The sequence below is a fragment of the Argiope bruennichi genome, chromosome 1 (genome assembly GCF_947563725.1).
Source record: "Argiope bruennichi chromosome 1, qqArgBrue1.1, whole genome shotgun sequence".
In the NCBI taxonomy this organism is placed as follows: domain Eukaryota; kingdom Metazoa; phylum Arthropoda; class Arachnida; order Araneae; family Araneidae; genus Argiope; species Argiope bruennichi.
The window spans coordinates 116,425,694-116,445,505 of record NC_079151.1 but is presented as its reverse complement, the minus strand read 5'-3'; the positions used below and the strand labels follow the sequence as shown (position 1 = coordinate 116,445,505).

The 19,812-nt window shown below is 37.0% G+C and overlaps 10 non-coding genes across 10 annotated transcripts; all 10 read left to right on the top strand.

Annotated features, from left to right (window-relative positions):
- Nucleotides 1-369: 369 nt before the first annotated feature.
- Trnal-uag (transfer RNA leucine (anticodon UAG)) lies at nt 370-451 on the top strand. The gene has a single exon. It is a non-coding gene; the product is annotated as a tRNA-Leu (tRNA).
- Nucleotides 452-2,457: 2,006 nt separating this feature from the next.
- Trnal-uag (transfer RNA leucine (anticodon UAG)) lies at nt 2,458-2,539 on the top strand. The gene has a single exon. It is a non-coding gene; the product is annotated as a tRNA-Leu (tRNA).
- Nucleotides 2,540-3,015: 476 nt separating this feature from the next.
- Nucleotides 3,016-3,097, top strand: Trnal-uag (transfer RNA leucine (anticodon UAG)). Its single transcript has one exon. It is a non-coding gene; the product is annotated as a tRNA-Leu (tRNA).
- A 1,431-nt stretch (nt 3,098-4,528) lies between these two features.
- Trnal-uag (transfer RNA leucine (anticodon UAG)) lies at nt 4,529-4,610 on the top strand. Its single transcript has one exon. It is a non-coding gene; the product is annotated as a tRNA-Leu (tRNA).
- Nucleotides 4,611-5,088: 478 nt separating this feature from the next.
- Trnal-cag (transfer RNA leucine (anticodon CAG)) lies at nt 5,089-5,173 on the top strand. The gene has a single exon. It is a non-coding gene; the product is annotated as a tRNA-Leu (tRNA).
- Nucleotides 5,174-6,600: 1,427 nt separating this feature from the next.
- On the top strand, nt 6,601-6,682 carry Trnal-uag (transfer RNA leucine (anticodon UAG)). The gene has a single exon. It is a non-coding gene; the product is annotated as a tRNA-Leu (tRNA).
- Nucleotides 6,683-6,791: 109 nt separating this feature from the next.
- Trnal-uag (transfer RNA leucine (anticodon UAG)) lies at nt 6,792-6,873 on the top strand. Its single transcript has one exon. It is a non-coding gene; the product is annotated as a tRNA-Leu (tRNA).
- Nucleotides 6,874-8,604: 1,731 nt separating this feature from the next.
- On the top strand, nt 8,605-8,686 carry Trnal-uag (transfer RNA leucine (anticodon UAG)). The gene has a single exon. It is a non-coding gene; the product is annotated as a tRNA-Leu (tRNA).
- A 1,034-nt stretch (nt 8,687-9,720) lies between these two features.
- Trnal-uag (transfer RNA leucine (anticodon UAG)) lies at nt 9,721-9,802 on the top strand. The gene has a single exon. It is a non-coding gene; the product is annotated as a tRNA-Leu (tRNA).
- A 109-nt stretch (nt 9,803-9,911) lies between these two features.
- Nucleotides 9,912-9,993, top strand: Trnal-uag (transfer RNA leucine (anticodon UAG)). Its single transcript has one exon. It is a non-coding gene; the product is annotated as a tRNA-Leu (tRNA).
- The last annotated feature ends 9,819 nt before the right edge of the window (nt 9,994-19,812 follow it).

Genomic DNA, 19,812 nt, shown 5'->3' with positions numbered 1-19,812 from the left:
AGTGGTCTTAGGGGTTGGTTTTAGGCACCAGTTATTCTTAGGGTGTGGGTTCGAATCCCACCGCTGCCAAGAAAATTACTTTATTTATAAAAAATTATATTTTAAGGACATATATCGTTTATATCCCATAAGAATACAAAACTAAAAAAAGAATAAACAATGAAGCACCTTGCACGAAGGTAGCGTGGCCGAGTGGTCTAAGGCGCTGGTTTTAGGCACCAGTCCTTCTTAGGGCGTGGGCTCGAATCGCACCGCTGCCATGAAAGTTACTTTGTTTATAATAAATTATATTTTAAGGACATATATCGTTTATATCCTATAAGAAGATAAAACTAAAAAAAGAATAAACAAAGAAGCAACTTGCATGAAAGTAGCGTGGCCGAGTGGTCTAAGGCGCTGGTTTTAGGCACCAGTCTTTCTTAGTGCGTGGGTTCGAATCCCACCGCTGCCATGAAAATTACTTTATTTATAAAAAATTATATTTTAAGGACATATATCGTTTATATCCTATAAGAAGACAAAACTAAAAAAAGAATAAACAATGAAGAACCTTGCACGAAGGTAGCGTGGCCGAGTGGTCTAAGGCGATGGTTTTAGGCACCAGTTATTCTTAGGGCGTGGGTTCGAATTCCACCGCTGCTATGAAAATTAATTTGTTTATAAAAATTTTATTTTAAGAAAATATGGCATCTCTATCGTATAAGATTACAAAAAAAGAATAAACAATGAAGGAACTTGTACGGCTTTAGCGTGGCCGAGTGATCTATTGCGCTGGTTTTAGGCACCAGTCCTTTTTAGGGCGTGGGTTCGAATCCCACCGCTGCCATAAAGGTTACTTTGTTTATAAAATATTATATTTTAAGGAAATATATACTCTCTATCCTATAAGAAGACAAAACTAAAAAAAGAATAAACAATGAAGCAACTTGCACGAAGGTAGCGTGGCCGAGTGGTCTAAGGCGCTGGGTTTAGGCGCCAGTCCTTATTATCGTGTGGGTTCGAATCCCACCGTTGCCATGAAAACTAATTTATTTATAAAACTTATATTTTAAGAAAATATATCATCTCTACCGTATAAGATTACAAAAAAAAAAAAAGAATAAACAATGAAGGAATTTGTACGGCTTTAGCGTGGCCGAGTGGTCTAAGGCGCTGGTTGCAGGCATAAGTCCTTCTGAGGGCGTGGGTTCGAATCCCACCGCTGCCATGAAAATTACTTTGTTTATAAAAAATTATATTTTGAGGACATATATAATCTGTATCCTATAAGAAGACAAAAATAAAAAAAAGAATAAACAATGAAGCAACTTGCCCGAAGGTAGCGTGGCCGAGTGCTCTAATGCGCTGGTTTTAGGCACCAGTCCTTCTTTGGGCGTGGATTCGAATCCCACCGCTGCCATGAAAATTACTTTGTTTATAAAAAATTATATTTTATGGAAATATATACTCCGTATCCTATAAGAAGACAAAACTAAAAAAAGAATAATCAATGAAGCAACTTGCACGAATGTAGCTTGGCCGAGTGGCCTATGGCGCTGGTTTTAGGCACCAGTCCTGTATAGGGCGTGGGTCCGAATCCCACCGCTGCAATGAAAATTAATTTGTTTATAAAAAATTCTTTTTTAAGGACATATATCGTTTATATCCTATAAGAAGACAAAACTAAAAAAAGAATAAACAATGAAGCACCTCGCAAGAAGGTAGCGTGGCCGAGAGGTCTAAGGCGCTGGTTTTAGGCACCAGTCCGTCTTAGGGCCTGGGTTCGAATCCCACCTCTGCCATGAAAATTACTTTGTTTATAAAAAACTATATTTTAAGGAAATATATACTCTCTATGGTATAAGATTACAAAAGAAGAATAAACAATGAAAGAACTTGTACGGCTCTAGCGTGACCGAGTGGTCTAAGGCGCTGGTTTCAGGCATAAGTCTTTCTTAGGGCGTGGGGTCGAATCCCACCGCTGCCATGAAAATTACTTTGCTTATAAAAAATTATATTTTAAGGACATATATCGTTTATATCCTATAAGAAGACAAAACTAAAAAAAGAATAAACAAAGAAGCAACGTGCACGAAGGTAGCGTGGCCGAGTGGTCTCAGGCGCTGGTTTTAGGCACCAGTTCTTCTTAGGGCGTGGGTTCGAATCCCACCGCTGAGTTGAAAATTACTTTATTTATAAAAAATTATATTTTAAGGACATACATCGTTTATAACCTATAAGAAGGCAAAACTAAAAAAAGAATAAAAAATGAAGCACATCGCACGAAGGTAGCGTGGCCGAGTGGTCTTAGGGGTTGGTTTTAGGCACCAGTTATTCTTAGGGTGTGGGTTCGAATCCCACCGCTGCCAAGAAAATTACTTTATTTATAAAGAATTATATTTTAAGGACATATATCGTTTATATCCCATAAGAAGACAAAACTAAAAAAAGAATAAACAATGAAGCACCTTGCACGAAGGTAGCGTGGCCGAGTGGTCTAAGGCGCTGGTTTTAGGCACCAGTCCTTCTTAGGCCGTGGGTTCGAATCCCACCGCTGCCATGAAAATTAATTTATTTATAAAAATTATATTTTAAGAAAATATATCATCTGTATCGTATAAGATTACAAAAAAAGAATAAACAATGAAGGAACTTGTACGGCTTTAGCGTGGTCTAAGGCGCTGGTTTCAGGCCTAAGTCCTTCTTAGGGCGTTTGTTCGAATGCCACCGCTGCCATGAAAGTTACTTTGTTTATAAAAAATTATATTTTAAGGAAATATATACTCTCTATCATATAAGAAGACAAAACTAAAAAAAGAATAAACAATGAAGCAACTTGCACGAAGGTAGCGTGGCCGAGTGGTCTAAGGCGCTGGTTTTAGGCACCAGTCCTTCTTAGGGCGTGGGCTCGAATCGCACCGCTGCCATGAAATTTACTTTGTTTATAATAAATTATATTTTAAGGACATACATCGTTTATATCCTATAAGAAGACAAAACTAAAAAAAGAATAAACAATGAAGAACCTTGCACGAAGGTAGCGTGGCCGAGTGGTCTAAGGCGATGGTTTTAGGCACCAGTTATTCTTAGGGCGTGGGTTCGAATCCCACCGCTGCCATGAAAATTAATTTATTTATAAAAATTTAATTTTAAGAAAATATGGCATCTCTATCGTATAAGATTACAAAAAAAAAGAATAAACAATGAAGGAACTTGTAGGGCTATAGCGTGGCCGAGTGGTCTTGGGTGCTGGATTTATGCCCCAGTCCTTCTTAGGGCGTGGGTTCGAATCCCACCGCAGCCATAAAGGTTACTTTGTTTATAAAAAATTATATTTTAAGGAAATATATACTCTCTATCCTATAAGAAGACAAAACTAAAAAAAGAATAAACAATGAAGCAACTTGCACGAAGGTAGCATGGCCGAGTGGTCTAAGGCGCTGGGTTTAGGCGCCAGTCCTTATTATCGTGTGGGTTCGAATCCCACCGTTGACATGAAAAGTAATTTATTTATAAAACTTATATTTTAAGAAAATATATCATCTCTATCGTATAAGATTACAAAAAAAAAGAATAAACAATGAAGGAAATTGTACGGCTTTAGCGTGGCCGAGTGGTCTAAGGCGCTGGTTTCAGGCATAAGTCCTTCTGACGGCGTGGGTTCGAATCCCACCGCTGCCATGAAAATTACTTTGTTTATAAAAAATTATATTTTGAGGACATATATAATCTCTATCCTATAAGAAGACAAAAATAAAAAAAAGAATAAACAATGAAGCAACTTGCCCGAAGGTAGCGTGGCCGAGTGCTCTAATGCGCTGGTTTTAGGCACCAGTCCTTCTTAGGGCGTGGATTCGAATCCCACCGCTGCCATGAAAATTACTTTGTTTATAAAAAATTATATTTTAAGGAAATATATACTCTGTATCCTATAAGAAGACAAAACTAAAAAAAGAATAATCAATGAAGCAACTTGCACGAATGTAGCTTGGCCGAGTGGACTAAGGCGCTGGTTTTAGGCTCCAGTCCTGTATAGGGCGTGGATCCGAATCCCACCGCTGCAATGAAAAGTACTTTGTTTATAAAAAATTCTTTTTTAAGGACATATATCGTTTATATCCTATAAGAAGACAAAACTAAAAAAAGAATAAACAATGAAGCACCTCGCAAGAAGGTAGCGTGGCCGAGTGGTCTAAGGCGCTGGTTTTAGGCACCAGTCCGTCTTAGGGCCTGGGTTCGAATCCCACCTCTGCCATGAAAATTACTTTGTTTATAAAAAACTATATTTTAAGGAAATATATACTCTCTATCGTATAAGATTACAAAAGAAGAATAAACAATGAAGGAACTTGTACGGCTTTAGCGTGACCGAGTGGTCTAAGGCGCTGGTTTTAGGCACCAGTCTTTCTTAGGGCGTGGGTTCGAATACCACAGCTGCCATGAAAATTACTTTATTTATAATAAATTATATTTTAAGGACATATATCGTTTATATCCTATAAGAAGACAAAACTAAAAAAAGAATAAACAATGAAGAACCTTGCACGAAGGTAGCGTGGCCGAGTGGTCTAAGGCGATGGTTTTAGGCACCAGTTATTCTTAGGGCGTGGGTTCAAATCCCACCGCTGCCATGAAAATTAATTTATTTATAAAAATTTAATTTTAAGAAAATATGGCATCTCTATCGTATAAGATTACAAAAAAAAGAATAAACAATGAAGGAACTTGTAGGGCTATAGCGTGGCCGAGTGGTCTTGGGTGCTGGTTTTATGCCCCAGTCCTTCTTAGGGCGTGGGTTCGAATCCCACCGCAACCATAAAGGTTACTTTGTTTATAAAAAATTATATTTTAAGGAAATATATACTCTCTATCCTATAAGAAGACAAAACTAAAAAAAGAATAAACAATGAAGCAACTTGCACGAAGGTAGCGTGGCCGAGGGGTCTAAGGCGCTGGGTTTAGGCGCCAGTCCTTATTATCGTGTGGGTTCGAATCCCACCGTTGACATGAAAAGTAATTTATATATAAAACTTATATTTTAAGAAAATATATCATCTCTATCGTATAAGATTACAAAAAAAAAAGAATAAATAATGAAGGAAATTGTACGGCTTTAGCGTGGCCGAGTGGTCTAAGGCGCTGGTTTCAGGCATAAGTCCTTCTGAGGGCGTGGGTTCGAATCCCACCGCTGCCATGAAAATTACTTTGTTTATAAAAAGTTATATTTTGAGGACATATATAATCTGTATCCTATAAGAAGACAAAAATAAAAAAAAGAATAAACAATGAAGCAACTTGCCCGAAGGTAGCGTGGCCGAGTGCTCTAATGCGCTGGTTTTAGGCACCAGTCCTTCTTAGGGCGTGGATTCGAATCCCACCGCTGCCATGAAAATTACTTTGTTTATAAAAAATTATATTTTAAGGAAATATATACTCTGTATCCTATAAGAAGACAAAACTAAAAAAAGAATAATCAATGAAGCAACTTGCACGAATGTAGCTTGGCCGAGTGGCCTAAGGCGCTGGTTTTAGGCACCAGTCCTGTATAGGGCGTGGGTCCGAATCCCACCGCTGCAATGAAAATTACTTTGTTTATAAAAAATTCTTTTTTTAAGGACATATATCGTTTATATCCTATAAGAAGACAAAACTAAAAAAAGAATAAACAATGAAGCACCTCGCAAGAAGGTAGCGTGGCCGAGTGGTCTAAGGCGCTTGTTTTAGGCACCAGTCCGTCTTAGGGCCTGGGTTCGAATCCCACCTCTGCCATGAAAATTACTTTGTTTATAAAAAACTATATTTTAAGGAAATATATACTCTCTATCGTATAAGATTACAAAAGAAGAATAAACAATGAAGGAACTTGTACGGCTTTAGCGTGACCGAGTGGTCTAAAGCGCTGGTTTCAGGCATAAGTCTATCTTAGGGCGTGGGTTCGAATCCCACCGCTGAGATGAAAATTACTTTATTTATAAAAAATTATATTTTAAGGACATACATCGTTTATATCCTATAAGAAGAAAAAACTAAAAAAAGAATAAAAAATGAAGCACCTCGCACGAAGGTAGCGTGGCCGAGTGGTCTTAGGGGTTGGTTTTAGGCACCAGTTGTTCTTAGGGTGTGGGTTCGAATCCCACCACTGCCAAGAAAATTAATTTATTTATAAAAATTATATTTTAAGAAAATATATCATCTGTATCGTGTAAGATTACAAAAAAAGAATAAACAATGAAGGAACTTGTACGGCTTTAGCGTGGTCTAAGGCGCTGGTTTCAGGCATAAGTCCTTCTTAGGGCGTTTGTTCGAATGCCACCGCTGCCATGAAAGTTACTTTGTTTATAAAAAATTATATTTTAAGGAAATATATACTCTCTATCCTATAAGAAGACAAAACTAAAAAAAGAATAAACAATGAAGCAACTTGCACGAAGGTAGCGTGGCCGAGTGGTCTAAGGCGCTGGTTTTAGGCACCAGTCCTTCTTAGGGCGTGGGCTCGAATCGCACCGCTGCCATGAAAGTTACTTTGTTTATAATAAATTATATTTTAAGGACATATATCGTTTATATCCTATAAGAAAATAAAACTAAAAAAAGAATAAACAAAGAAGCAACTTGCATGAAAGTAGCGTGGCCGAGTGGTCTAAGGCGCTGGTTTTAGGCACCAGTCTTTCTTAGTGCGTGGGTTCGAATCCCACCGCTGCCATGAAAATTACTTTATTTATAAAAAATTATATTTTAAGGACATATATCGTTTATATCCTATAAGAAGACAAAACTAAAAAAAGAATAAACAATGAAGAACCTTGCTTGAAGGTAGCGTGGCCGAGTGGTCTAAGGCGATGGTTTTAGGCACCAGTTATTCTTAGGGCGTGGGTTCGAATCCCACCGCTGCCATGAAAATTAATTTATTTATAAAAATTTGATTTTAAGAAAATGTGGCATCTCTATCGTATAAGATTACAAAAAAAGAATAAACAATGAAGGAACTTGTACGGCTTTAGCGTGGCCGAGTGGTCTATTGCGCTGGTTTTAGGCACCAGTCCTTTTTAGGGCGTGGGTTCGAATCCCACCTCTGCCATAAAGGTTACTTTGTTTATAAAAAATTATATTTTAAGGAAATATATACTCTCTATCCTATAAGAAGACAAAACTAAAAAAAGAATAAACAATGAAGCAACTTGCACGGAGGTAGCGTGGCCGAGTGGTCTAAGGCGCTGGGTTTAGGCGCCAGTCCTTATTATCGTGTGGGTTCGAATCCCACCGTTGCCATGAAAACTAATTTATTTATAAAACTTATATTTTAAGAAAATATATCATCTCTATCGTATAAGATTACAAAAAAAAAAAGAATAAACAATGTAGGAAATTGTACGGCTTTAGCGTGGCCGAGTGGTCTAAGGCGATGTTTTCAGGCATAGGTCCTTCTGAGGGCGTGGGTTCGAATCCCACCGCTGCCATGAAAATTACTTTGTTTATAAAAAATTATATTTTGAGGACATATATAATTTGTATCCTATAAGAAGACAAAAATAAAAAAAAAGAATAAACAATGAAGCAACTTGCCCGAAGGTAGCGTGGCCGAGTGCTCTAATGCGCTGGTTTTAGGCACCAGTCCTTCTTAGGGCGTGGATTCGAATCCCACCGCTGCCATGAAAATTACTTTGTTTATAAAAGATTATGTTTTATGGAAATATATAATCTGTATCCTATAAGAAGACAAAACTAAAAAAAGAATAATCAATGAAGCAACTTGCACGAATGTAGCTTGGCCGAGTGGCCTAAGGCGCTGGTTTTAGGCACCAGTCCTGTATAGGGCGTGGGTCCGAATCCCACCGCTGCAATGAAAATTACTTTGTTTATAAAAAATTCTTTTTTAAGGACATATATCGTTTATATCCTATAAGAAGACAAAACTAAAAAAAGAATAAACAATGAAGCACCTCGCAAGAAGGTAGCGTGGCCGAGTGCTCTAATGCGCTGGTTTTAGGCACTAGTCCTACTTAGGGCGTGGGGTCGAATCCCAACGCTGCTTTAATTATAATGGAAATTACTTTTTTTATAAAAAATTATATTTTAAGGACATATATCCTCTCAGGCACCAGTCCGTCTTAGGGCCTGGGTTCGAATCCCACCTCTGCCATGAAAATTACTTTGTTTATAAAAAACTATATTTTAAGGAAATATATACTCTCTATCGTATAAGATTACAAAAGAAGAATAAACAATGAAGGAACTTGTACGGCTTTAGCGTGACCGAGTGGTCTAAGGCGCTGGTTTCAGGCATAAGTCTTTCTTAGGGCGTGGGTTCGAATCCCACCGCTGCCATGAAAATTACTTTGCTTATAAAAAATTATATTTTAAGGACATATATCGTTTATATCCTATAAGAAGACAAAACTAAAAAAAGAATAAACAAAGAAGCAACTTGCACGAAGGTAGCGTGGCCGAGTGGTCTCAGGCGCTGGTTTTAGGCACCAGTTCTTCTTAGGGCGTGGGTTCGAATCCCACCGCTGAGTTGAAAATTACTTTATTTATAAAAAATTATATTTTAAGGACATACATCGTTTATATCCCATAAGAAGACAAAACTAAAAAAAGAATAAACAATGAAGCACCTTGCACGAAGGTAGCGTGGCCGAGTGGTCTAAGGCGCTGGTTTTAGGCACCAGTCCTTCTTAGGCCGTGGGTTCGAATCCCACCGCTGCCATGAAAATTAATTTATTTATAAAAATTATATTTTAAGAAAATATATCATCTGTATCGTATAAGATTACAAAAAAAGAATAAACAATGAAGGAACTTGTACGGCTTTAGCGTGGTCTAAGGCGCTGGTTTCAGGCCTAAGTCCTTCTTAGGGCGTTTGTTCGAATGCCACCGCTGCCATGAAAGTTACTTTGTTTATAAAAAATTATATTTTAAGGAAATATATACTCTCTATCCTATAAGAAGACAAAACTAAAAAAAGAATAAACAATGAAGCAACTTGCCCGAAGGTAGCGTGGCCGAGTGGTCTAAGGCGCTGGTTTTAGGCACCAGTCCTTCTTAGGGCGTGGGCTCGAATCGCACCGCTGCCATGAAATTTACTTTGTTTATAATAAATTATATTTTAAGGACATACATCGTTTATATCCTATAAGAAGACAAAACTAAAAAAAGAATAAAAAATGAAGCACCTCGCACGAAGGTAGCGTGGCCGAGTGGTCTTGGGGGTTGGTTTTAGGCACCAGTTATTCTTATGGTGTGGGTTCGAATCCCACCGCTGCCAAGAAAATTAATTTATTTATAAAAATTATATTTTAAGAAAATATATCATCTGTATCGTATAAGATTACAAAAAAAGAATAAACAATGAAGGAACTTGTGCGGCTTTAGCGTGGTCTAAGGCGCTGGTTTCAGGCATAAGTCCTTCTTAGGGCGTTTGTTCGAATGCCACCGCTGCCATGAAAGTTACTTTGTTTATAAAAAATTATATTTTAAGGAAATATATACTCTCTATCCTATAAGAAGACAAAACTAAAAAAAGAATAAACAATGAAGCAACTTGCACGAATTTAGCGTGGCCGAGTGGTCTAAGGCGCTGGTTTTAGGCACCAGTCCTTCTTAGGGCGTGGGCTCGAATCGCACCGCTGCCATGAAATTTACTTTGTTTATAATAAATTATATTTTAAGGACATATATCGTTTATATCCTATAAGAAGATAAAACAAAAAAAAGAATAAACAAAGAAGCAACTTGCATGAAAGTAGCGTGGCCGAGTGGTCTAAGGCGCTGGTTTTAGGCACCAGTCTTTCTTAGTGCGTGGGTTCGAATCCCACCGCTGCCATGAAAATTACTTTATTTATAAAAAATTATATTTTAAGGACATATATCGTTTATATCCTATAAGAAGACAAAACTAAAAAAAGAATAAACAATGAAGAACCTTGCACGAAGGTAGCGTGGCCGAGTGGTCTAAGGCGATGGTTTTAGGCACCAGTTATTCTTAGGGCGTGGGTTCGAATCCCACCGCTGCCATGAAAATCAATTTATTTATAAAAATTTTATTTTAAGAAAATATGGCATCTCTATCGTATAAGATTACAAAAAAAGAATAAACAATGAAGGAACTTGTACGGCTTTAGCGTGGCCGAGTGGTCATAGGCGCTGGTTTTAGGCACCAGTCCTTCTTAGGGCGTATGTTCGAATCCCACCGCTGCCATGAAAATTACTTTGTTCACAAAAAATTATTTTTTAAGGACATATATCGTTTATATCCTATAAGAAGACAAAACTAAAAAAAGAATAAACAATGAAGGAACTTGTACGGCTTTAGCGTGGCCGAGTGGTCTAAGGCGCTGGTTTCAGGAAAGTCCTAATTAGGGCGTGGGTTCGAATCCCACCGCTGCCATGAAAATTACTTTTTTATAAAAAATTATATTTTAAGGAAATATATACTCTCTATCCTATAAGAAGACAAAACTAAAAAAAGAATAAACAATGAAGCGACAAGTAAGGCGGTAGCGTGGCCGAGTGCTCTAATGTGCTGGTTTTAGGCTCCAGTGCTTCTTAGGGCGTGGGATCGAATCCCACCGCTGCAATAGAAATTACTTTATTTATAAAAAAATTATATTTTGAGGACATATATTATCTCTATCCTATAAGAAGACAAAAATAAAAAAAAGAATAAACAATGAAGCATCTTGCCCGAAGGTAGCGTGGCCGAGTGCTCTAATGCGCTGGTTTTAGGCACTAGTCCTTCTTAGGTCGGGGATTCGAATCCCACCGCTGCCATGAAAATTACATTATTTATAAAAAATTATATTTTAAGAACATATACAGTTTATATCCTATAAGAAGACAAAACTAAAAAAAGAATAAACAATGAAGTGACAAGCACGGCGGTAGCGTGGCCGAGTGCTCTAAGGCGTTTATTTTAGGCTCCAGTGCTTCTTAGGGCGTGGGATCGAATCCCACCGCTGCAATAGAAATTACTTTATTTATAAAAAAATTATATTTTGAGGACATATATAATCTCTATCCTATAAGAAGACAAAAATAAAAAAAAGAATAAACAATGAAGCAACTTGCCCGAAGGTAGCGTGTCCGAGTGCTCTAATGCGCTGGTTTTAGGCACTAGTCCTTCTTAGGGCGTGGGTTCGAATCCCACCGCTGCCATGAAAATTACTTTGTTTATAAAAAATTATATTTTAAGGAAATATATACTCTGTATCCTATAAGAAGACAAAACTAAAAAAAGAATAATCAATGAAGCAACTTGCACGAAGGTAGCTTGGCCGAGTGGCCTAAGGCGCTGGTTTTAGGCACCAGTCCTGTATAGGGCGTGGGTTCGAATCCCACCGATGCTATGGAAATTTCTTTATGTATAAAAAATTATATTTTAAAAACATATATACTCTTTATCCTATAAGAAGACAAAAATAAAAGAAAGAATAAACAATGAAGCAACTTGCACGAAGGTAGCGTGGCCGAGTTGTCTAAGGCGCTGGTTTCAGTCACTAGTCCTTCTTAGGGCTTGGGTTCGAATCCCACCGCTGCCATGAAAATTACTTTCTTTATAAAAAAATTATATTTTAAGGAAATATATCATCTCTATCGTATAAGAATACAAAAAAAACATTAAACAATGAATCAACTTGAACGACGGTAAAGTGGTCTAGGGTGATGGTTTTAGGCACCAGGCATTCACACGGCGTGGGGTCCAATCCCACCGCTGCTATGAAAATTAATTTATTTATATTTTAAGGAAATATATCATCTCTATCGTATAAGAATACAAAAAATAAAAAAAGAATAAACAATGAAGCAATTTGACCGGCTGTATCGTGGCCGACTGGTCTAAGGCGCTGGTTTTAGGCACCAGTCCTTCTTGGGCGTGTATTCGAATCCCACCGCTGCCATAAATAATTATTTATAAAAAATTATATTTTAAGGACATATATCGTTTCTATCCTATAAGAAGACAAAACTAAAAAAAAAAATAAACAATGAAGCGACCTGCACTTCGGAAGAGAAGCCGAGTGGTGTAAGGCGCTGGGTTTAGGCACAAGTCCTTCTTAGGGCGTATGTTCGAATACTTCCGCTGCCGTGAATATTAATTTGTTCATAAAAAAATTATGTTTTAAGGAAATGTATCATCTCTATCGTATAAGAATACGAAAAAAAAAAACACATTAAACAATGAATCAACTTGCACGACGGTAGTGTGGCCGAGTGGTCTGGGGTGATGGTTTTAGGCACCAGTCATTCATAGGGAGTGGGATCGAATCCCACCGCTGCTATGAAAATTAATTTATTTATATTTTAAGGAAATATATCATCTCTATCGTATAAGAATACAAAAAAAAAGAATAAACAATGAAGCAACTTGACCGGCTATATCGTGGCCGAGTGGTCTAAGGCTTTGGTTTTAGGCACCAGTCCTTCTTAGGGCGTGGATTTGAATTCCACCGCTGCTATGAAAATTACTTTATTTATAAAAAATTATATTTTAAGGACATAAATCGTTTCTATCCTATAAGAAGACAAAACTAAAAAAAGAATATAAAATGAAGCGATATGCATGGCGGTTATTTATTTATAAAAAAATTATAAAAAATTATATTTTAAGGAAATATATTATCTATATTGAAAAGAAGACAAAAAAAAACAACAACAATGAAGCAACTTGCTCGACGGTAGCGTGTCCGAGTGGTCTACGGCTGTGGTTTTAGGTGCCAGTCCTTCATATGGCGTGGGTTCGAATCCCATCGCTGCCATGAAAATTTATTTATAAAAAATATATTTTAAGGAAGTATATAATTTCTATCGTTTAAGAATACAAAAAAAAAAGAATAAACAATGAAGCAACTTACACGACGGTAGCGTGGCCGAGTGGTCAAGGGTGATGGTTTTAGGCACCAGTCCTTCTTCGGGCTAGGGTTCGAATCCCACTGCTGGCATGAAAATTGATTTATTTATAAAAATTATATTTTTAGGAAATATATCATCTGTATCGTATAAGGTTACAAAAAAAAAAGAATAAACAATGAGGCAACTTGCACGACGGTAGCGTGGCCGAGTGGTCTAAGGCGCTGGTTTTAGGCACCAGTCATTATTAGGGCTTGGGTTTGAATCCTTCCGCTGCCCTGAATATTAATTTGTTCATAAAAAAATTATATTTTAAGGAAATTTATCATGTCTCTCGTATCAGAATAAAAAAAAACAAACAAACAAAAAAAAAACAATGAAGCAACTTGCTCGACGGTAGCGTGGCCGAGTGGTCTAAGGCGCTTTTTTTAGGCACCAGTCCTTCTTAGTGCGTGGTTTCGAATCCCACCGCTGCCATGAAAATTAATTTATTTATAAAAATTATATTTTAAGGAAATTTATCATCTCTATCGTTTAAGAATACAAAAAAAAGAATAAACAATGAAGCAAGTTGGACGAAGGTAGCGTGGCCAAGTGGTCTAAGACGCTGGTTTTAGGCACCAGTCCTTCTTAGGGTGTGGCCTCGAATCCGACCGCTGCCCTGAAAATGTCTTTATTTATAAAAAAATTATATTTTAAGGACATACATCTTCTTTATCCTATAAGAAGACAAAAATAAAAAAAAAATAAACAATGAAGCGATCACACTACGGTAGCGTGGCCGAGTTATCTAAGGCGCTGGTTTTATGCGCCGTCCTTATTAGGGCGTCGGTTTGAATCCCACCGCTGCCGTGAAAATTAATTGAGTTATAAAAATTAGATTTTAAGGAAATACATTCTCTCTATCCTATATAAAGACAAAAAAAAGAATAAACAATGAACCGATTGCACGACGGTAGCGTGGCCGAGTGGTCTAAGGCGCTGGTTTTAGGCACCAGTCCTTCTTAGGGTGTGGCCTCGAATTAGAACACAACCATGAAAATGTCTTTATTTATAAAAAAAATTATATTTTAAGGCAATCTATGCTCTTTATCTTATAAGAAGACAAAAAAAAAAATAAACAATGAAGCGATCACACTACGGTAGTGTGGCCGAGTTATCTAAGGCGCTGGTTTTAGGCTCCAGTTTTTTTTTTTTCGTTAGTTCGAATCCCACTGCTGCCATAAAAATTAATTTATTTATAAAAAATTCTATTTTAAGGAAATATATCATGTGTATCGGATAAGAAGACAAAAATGAAAAAAGAATAAACAATGAAGCAACTTGCACGACGGTAGCGTTGCCGAGTGGCCTAAGGCGCTATATTTATGCGCCGTCCTTATTAGGGCGTCGGTTCGAATCCCACCGCTGCCGTGAAAATTAATTGAGTTATAAAAATTATATTTTAAGGAAATACATCCTCTCTATCCTATATAAAGACAAAAAGAAAAGAATAAACAATGAAGCGATTGCACGACGGTAGCGTGGCCGAGTGGTCTAAGGCGCTGGTTTTAGGCACCAGTCCTTTTTAGGGTGTGGCCTCGAATCCGAACACAGCCATGAAAATGTCTTTATTTATAAAAAAAATTATATTTTAAGGTAATCTATCCTCTTTATCTTATAAGAAGACAAAAATAAAAAAAAGAATAAACAATGAAGCGACCACCCTACGGTAGCGTGGCCGAGTTATCTAAGGCTCTGGTTTTAGGCACCAGTCCTTCTTAGGGCGTATGTTCGAATACTTCCGCTGCCGTGAATATTAATTTGTTCATAAAAAAATTATGTTTTAAGGAAATGTATCATCTCTATCGTATAAGAATACGAAAAAAAAAAACACATTAAACAATGAATCAACTTGCACGACGGTAGTGTGGCCGAGTGGTCTGGGGTGATGGTTTTAGGCACCAGTCATTCATAGGGAGTGGGATCGAATCCCACCGCTGCTATGAAAATTAATTTATTTATATTTTAAGGAAATATATCATCTCTATCGTATAAGAATACAAAAAAAAAGAATAAACAATGAAGCAACTTGACCGGCTATATCGTGGCCGAGTGGTCTAAGGCTTTGGTTTTAGGCACCAGTCCTTCTTAGGGCGTGGATTTGAATTCCACCGCTGCTATGAAAATTACTTTATTTATAAAAAATTATATTTTAAGGACATAAATCGTTTCTATCCTATAAGAAGACAAAACTAAAAAAAGAATATAAAATGAAGCGATATGCATGGCGGTTATTTATTTATAAAAAAATTATAAAAAATTATATTTTAAGGAAATATATTATCTATATTGAAAAGAAGACAAAAAAAAACAACAACAATGAAGCAACTTGCTCGACGGTAGCGTGTCCGAGTGGTCTACGGCTGTGGTTTTAGGTGCCAGTCCTTCATATGGCGTGGGTTCGAATCCCATCGCTGCCATGAAAATTTATTTATAAAAAATATATTTTAAGGAAGTATATAATTTCTATCGTTTAAGAATACAAAAAAAAAAAGAATAAACAATGAAGCAACTTACACGACGGTAGCGTGGCCGAGTGGTCAAGGGTGATGGTTTTAGGCACCAGTCCTTCTTCGGGCTAGGGTTCGAATCCCACTGCTGGCATGAAAATTGATTTATTTATAAAAATTATATTTTTAGGAAATATATCATCTGTATCGTATAAGGTTACAAAAAAAAAAAGAATAAACAATGAGGCAACTTGCACGACGGTAGCGTGGCCGAGTGGTCTAAGGCGCTGGTTTTAGGCACCAGTCATTATTAGGGCTTGGGTTTGAATCCTTCCGCTGCCCTGAATATTAATTTGTTCATAAAAAAATTATATTTTAAGGAAATTTATCATGTCTCTCGTATCAGAATAAAAAAAAACAAACAAACAAAAAAAAAACAATGAAGCAACTTGCTCGACGGTAGCGTGGCCGAGTGGTCTAAGGCGCTTTTTTTAGGCACCAGTCCTTCTTAGTGCGTGGTTTCGAATCCCACCGCTGCCATGAAAATTAATTTATTTATAAAAATTATATTTTAAGGAAATTTATCATCTCTATCGTTTAAGAATACAAAAAAAAGAATAAACAATGAAGCAAGTTGGACGAAGGTAGCGTGGCCAAGTGGTCTAAGACGCTGGTTTTAGGCACCAGTCCTTCTTAGGGTGTGGCCTCGAATCCGACCGCTGCCCTGAAAATGTCTTTATTTATAAAAAAATTATATTTTAAGGACATACATCTTCTTTATCCTATAAGAAGACAAAAATAAAAAAAAAATAAACAATGAAGCGATCACACTACGGTAGCGTGGCCGAGTTATCTAAGGCGCTGGTTTTATGCGCCGTCCTTATTAGGGCGTCGGTTTGAATCCCACCGCTGCCGTGAAAATTAATTGAGTTATAAAAATTAGATTTTAAGGAAATACATTCTCTCTATCCTATATAAAGACAAAAAAAAGAATAAACAATGAACCGATTGCACGACGGTAGCGTGGCCGAGTGGTCTAAGGCGCTGGTTTTAGGCACCAGTCCTTCTTAGGGTGTGGCCTCGAATTAGAACACAACCATGAAAATGTCTTTATTTATAAAAAAAATTATATTTTAAGGCAATCTATGCTCTTTATCTTATAAGAAGACAAAAAAAAAAAATAAACAATGAAGCGATCACACTACGGTAGTGTGGCCGAGTTATCTAAGGCGCTGGTTTTAGGCTCCAGTTTTTTTTTTTTCGTTAGTTCGAATCCCACTGCTGCCATAAAAATTAATTTATTTATAAAAAATTCTATTTTAAGGAAATATATCATGTGTATCGGATAAGAAGACAAAAATGAAAAAAGAATAAACAATGAAGCAACTTGCACGACGGTAGCGTTGCCGAGTGGCCTAAGGCGCTATATTTATGCGCCGTCCTTATTAGGGCGTCGGTTCGAATCCCACCGCTGCCGTGAAAATTAATTGAGTTATAAAAATTATATTTTAAGGAAATACATCCTCTCTATCCTATATAAAGACAAAAAGAAAAGAATAAACAATGAAGCGATTGCACGACGGTAGCGTGGCCGAGTGGTCTAAGGCGCTGGTTTTAGGCACCAGTCCTTTTTAGGGTGTGGCCTCGAATCCGAACACAGCCATGAAAATGTCTTTATTTATAAAAAAAATTATATTTTAAGGTAATCTATCCTCTTTATCTTATAAGAAGACAAAAATAAAAAAAAGAATAAACAATGAAGCGACCACCCTACGGTAGCGTGGCCGAGTTATCTAAGGCTCTGGTTTTAGGCACCAGTCCTTCTTAGGGCGTGGGGTCGAATCTCACTGCTGCCATAAAAATTAAATTATTTATAAAAAATTATATTTTAAGGAAATATATCATCTCTATCGTATAAGAATACAAAAAAAAAAGAATAAACAATGAAGCAACTTGCACGACGGTAGAATGGCCGATTGGTCTAAGGCGCTGGTTTTAGGCACCAGTCCTTCTTAGGATGTGGCCTCGAATCCGACCGCTGCCATGAAAATGTCTTTATTTATAAAAAAATTATACTTTAAGGAAATGCATCCTCTTTATCCTATATGAAGACAAAAATAAAAAAAGAATAAACAACCAAACGATCACACTACGGTAGCGTGGCCGAGTTATCTAAGGCGCTGTTTTTAGGCACTAGTTATTCTTTGGGCGTGCGTTCGAATCCCACTGCTGCCATAAAAATTAATTTATGTATAAAAAATTCTAGTTTAAGGAAATATATCATGTCTATCGCATAAGAAGACAAAAATAAAAAAAGAATAAACAATGAAGCAACTTGCACGACGGTAGCGTGGCCGAGTGGTCTAAGGCGCTTGTTATAGGCACCAATCCTTCTTAGGGCGTGGGCTCCAATCCCACCGCTGCCATGAAAATTAATTTGTTTTTAAAAAATTGTTTTTTAAGGAAATATATCATCTCCATCGTATAAGAATACGAAAAAAGAAGAATAAACAATGAAGCAACATGCACGACGGTAGCGTGACCGAGTGGTCTAAGGTACTGGTTTCAGGCAACAATCATTCTTAGGGCGTGGGTCTGAATCCCACCGATGCCAATAAATTAATTTATTTATAAAAATTTATATTGAAGGAAATGTATCCTCTGTATCCTATAAGAAGACAAAAAAAAAAGAATAAACAATGAAGCTTCTTGCGCGGCGATAGCGAAGCGGAGTGGTCTTAGTCGCCGGTTTTAGGCCCCCAGTCCTTGTTAGGGCGTTGGTTCGAATCCCACCGCTCCCATAAATTTTTTTTTAAAAAAAATATATTTTAAGGAAATATATTATCTCTATCTTATAAGAAGACAAAAATAAAAAAAGAATAAACAATGAGGCGGCTTGCACCATGGTAGCGTGGCCTAATGGTCTAAGGTGGTGGTTTTAGGCACCAGTCTATCTTAGTGTGTGGGTTTATTTTAAGGAAATCTCTATCGTATAAAAATAAAAAAAAAAGAATAAACAATGAAGCAACATACACTGCGGTAGCGTGGCCGAGTAATCTAAGGCGCTGGTTTTAGGCACCAGTTTTTTTATGGCGTGGATTCGAATTCCAACGCTGCCAAGGAAATTAATTTATTTATAAGATATTGTATTTCAATTATATGTATCATCTATATCATAGAAGAAACAAAAATAAAAAAAAAGAATAAACAATGCTTCGACTTTCATGATATTAGCTTTCCACAGTGGTCTAAGGCGCTGGTTTTAAGTGCCAGTCCTTCTTCTGGCGTGGATTTGAATCCCACCGCTTCAATGGAAATTAATTTGTATTCAAGGAAATATATTATTATCATATAGGAAGACAAAAATAAAAGAAGAAAAACACTGAGTCGACTTGCATGACGCTAGCATGAATCATTGGCCTAAACCGCTGGTTTTCGGCACTAGTCTTTAATAGGGCGTGAGTTCGAATCCCCCCTCTGCCACGTAAGTTAAATTTTTTATTAAAATTTATATTTTAATGAATTATATCATCTCATTCCTATAAGAAGACAAAAATAAAAAAAAAGAAGAAATAATGAAGCGACATGCTCGAAGGTAGCGTGACGGAGTGGTGTAAGGCGCTGGTTTAAGGCACCAGTCCTTCATAGGGCGTGGGTTAGAAAATCACCGCTGCCATGGAAATTAATTTATATACAAAAATATATGTTTTAGGGAAATATATCAACTCTATCTTAAAAGAAGACAAAAATAAAAAAAATAATAAACTATGTATCGTCTTGCACGACTGTAGCGTGGCCGAGTGGTCTAAGGCACGAGTTTTAGGCACCAGTCCTAATTAGGGCGTGGTACGAAGCCCACCTCTGCCATGGAAGTTCATTTATTTATAAAAATGTATATTTAAGGAAATGTATAATGTCGATCATATAAAAAGAAAAAAATAATAGAAGAATAAACGAAGAAGCGAATTGCCCAAAGGTAGCGTTGCGGAGTGGTCTAAGGCGCTTTTTTTTTAGACACCAGTCCTTCATAGGGCGTGGATTCGAATCCCACCGCTACCATGGAAATCGTTTTATTTATATTTTAAGGAAATATATAATCTCTATCATACAGGAGGAATAAAATAAATAAAGAATTACAAATCAATCGCCTTGCTCGAGGGTAGCGTGAGTGACTGGCCTCAATCGCTGGTTTTAGCAGCCAGTCCTTTTTAGTCTTGGGTTCGAGGCCCACTGTTGCCAAGGAAATTAATTTATTTATAAAAATTTATATTTTAAGGAAATATATCATCTCTATCGTATAAGAAGATAAAAATAAAAAAAGAATAAACCATGAGGCGGCTTGCACGATACTAGCGTGGCCGAGTGGTCTAAGGCGCTGGTTTTAGGTCCCAGTTCTTCTTAGGGAAGCTTTTCTCAACGTTTCAGTATTCGCTGCCCAGTTTTCAATCATAATTTCTATCGCGCCCCCCGCTTACAATAATATGTATACAATAAT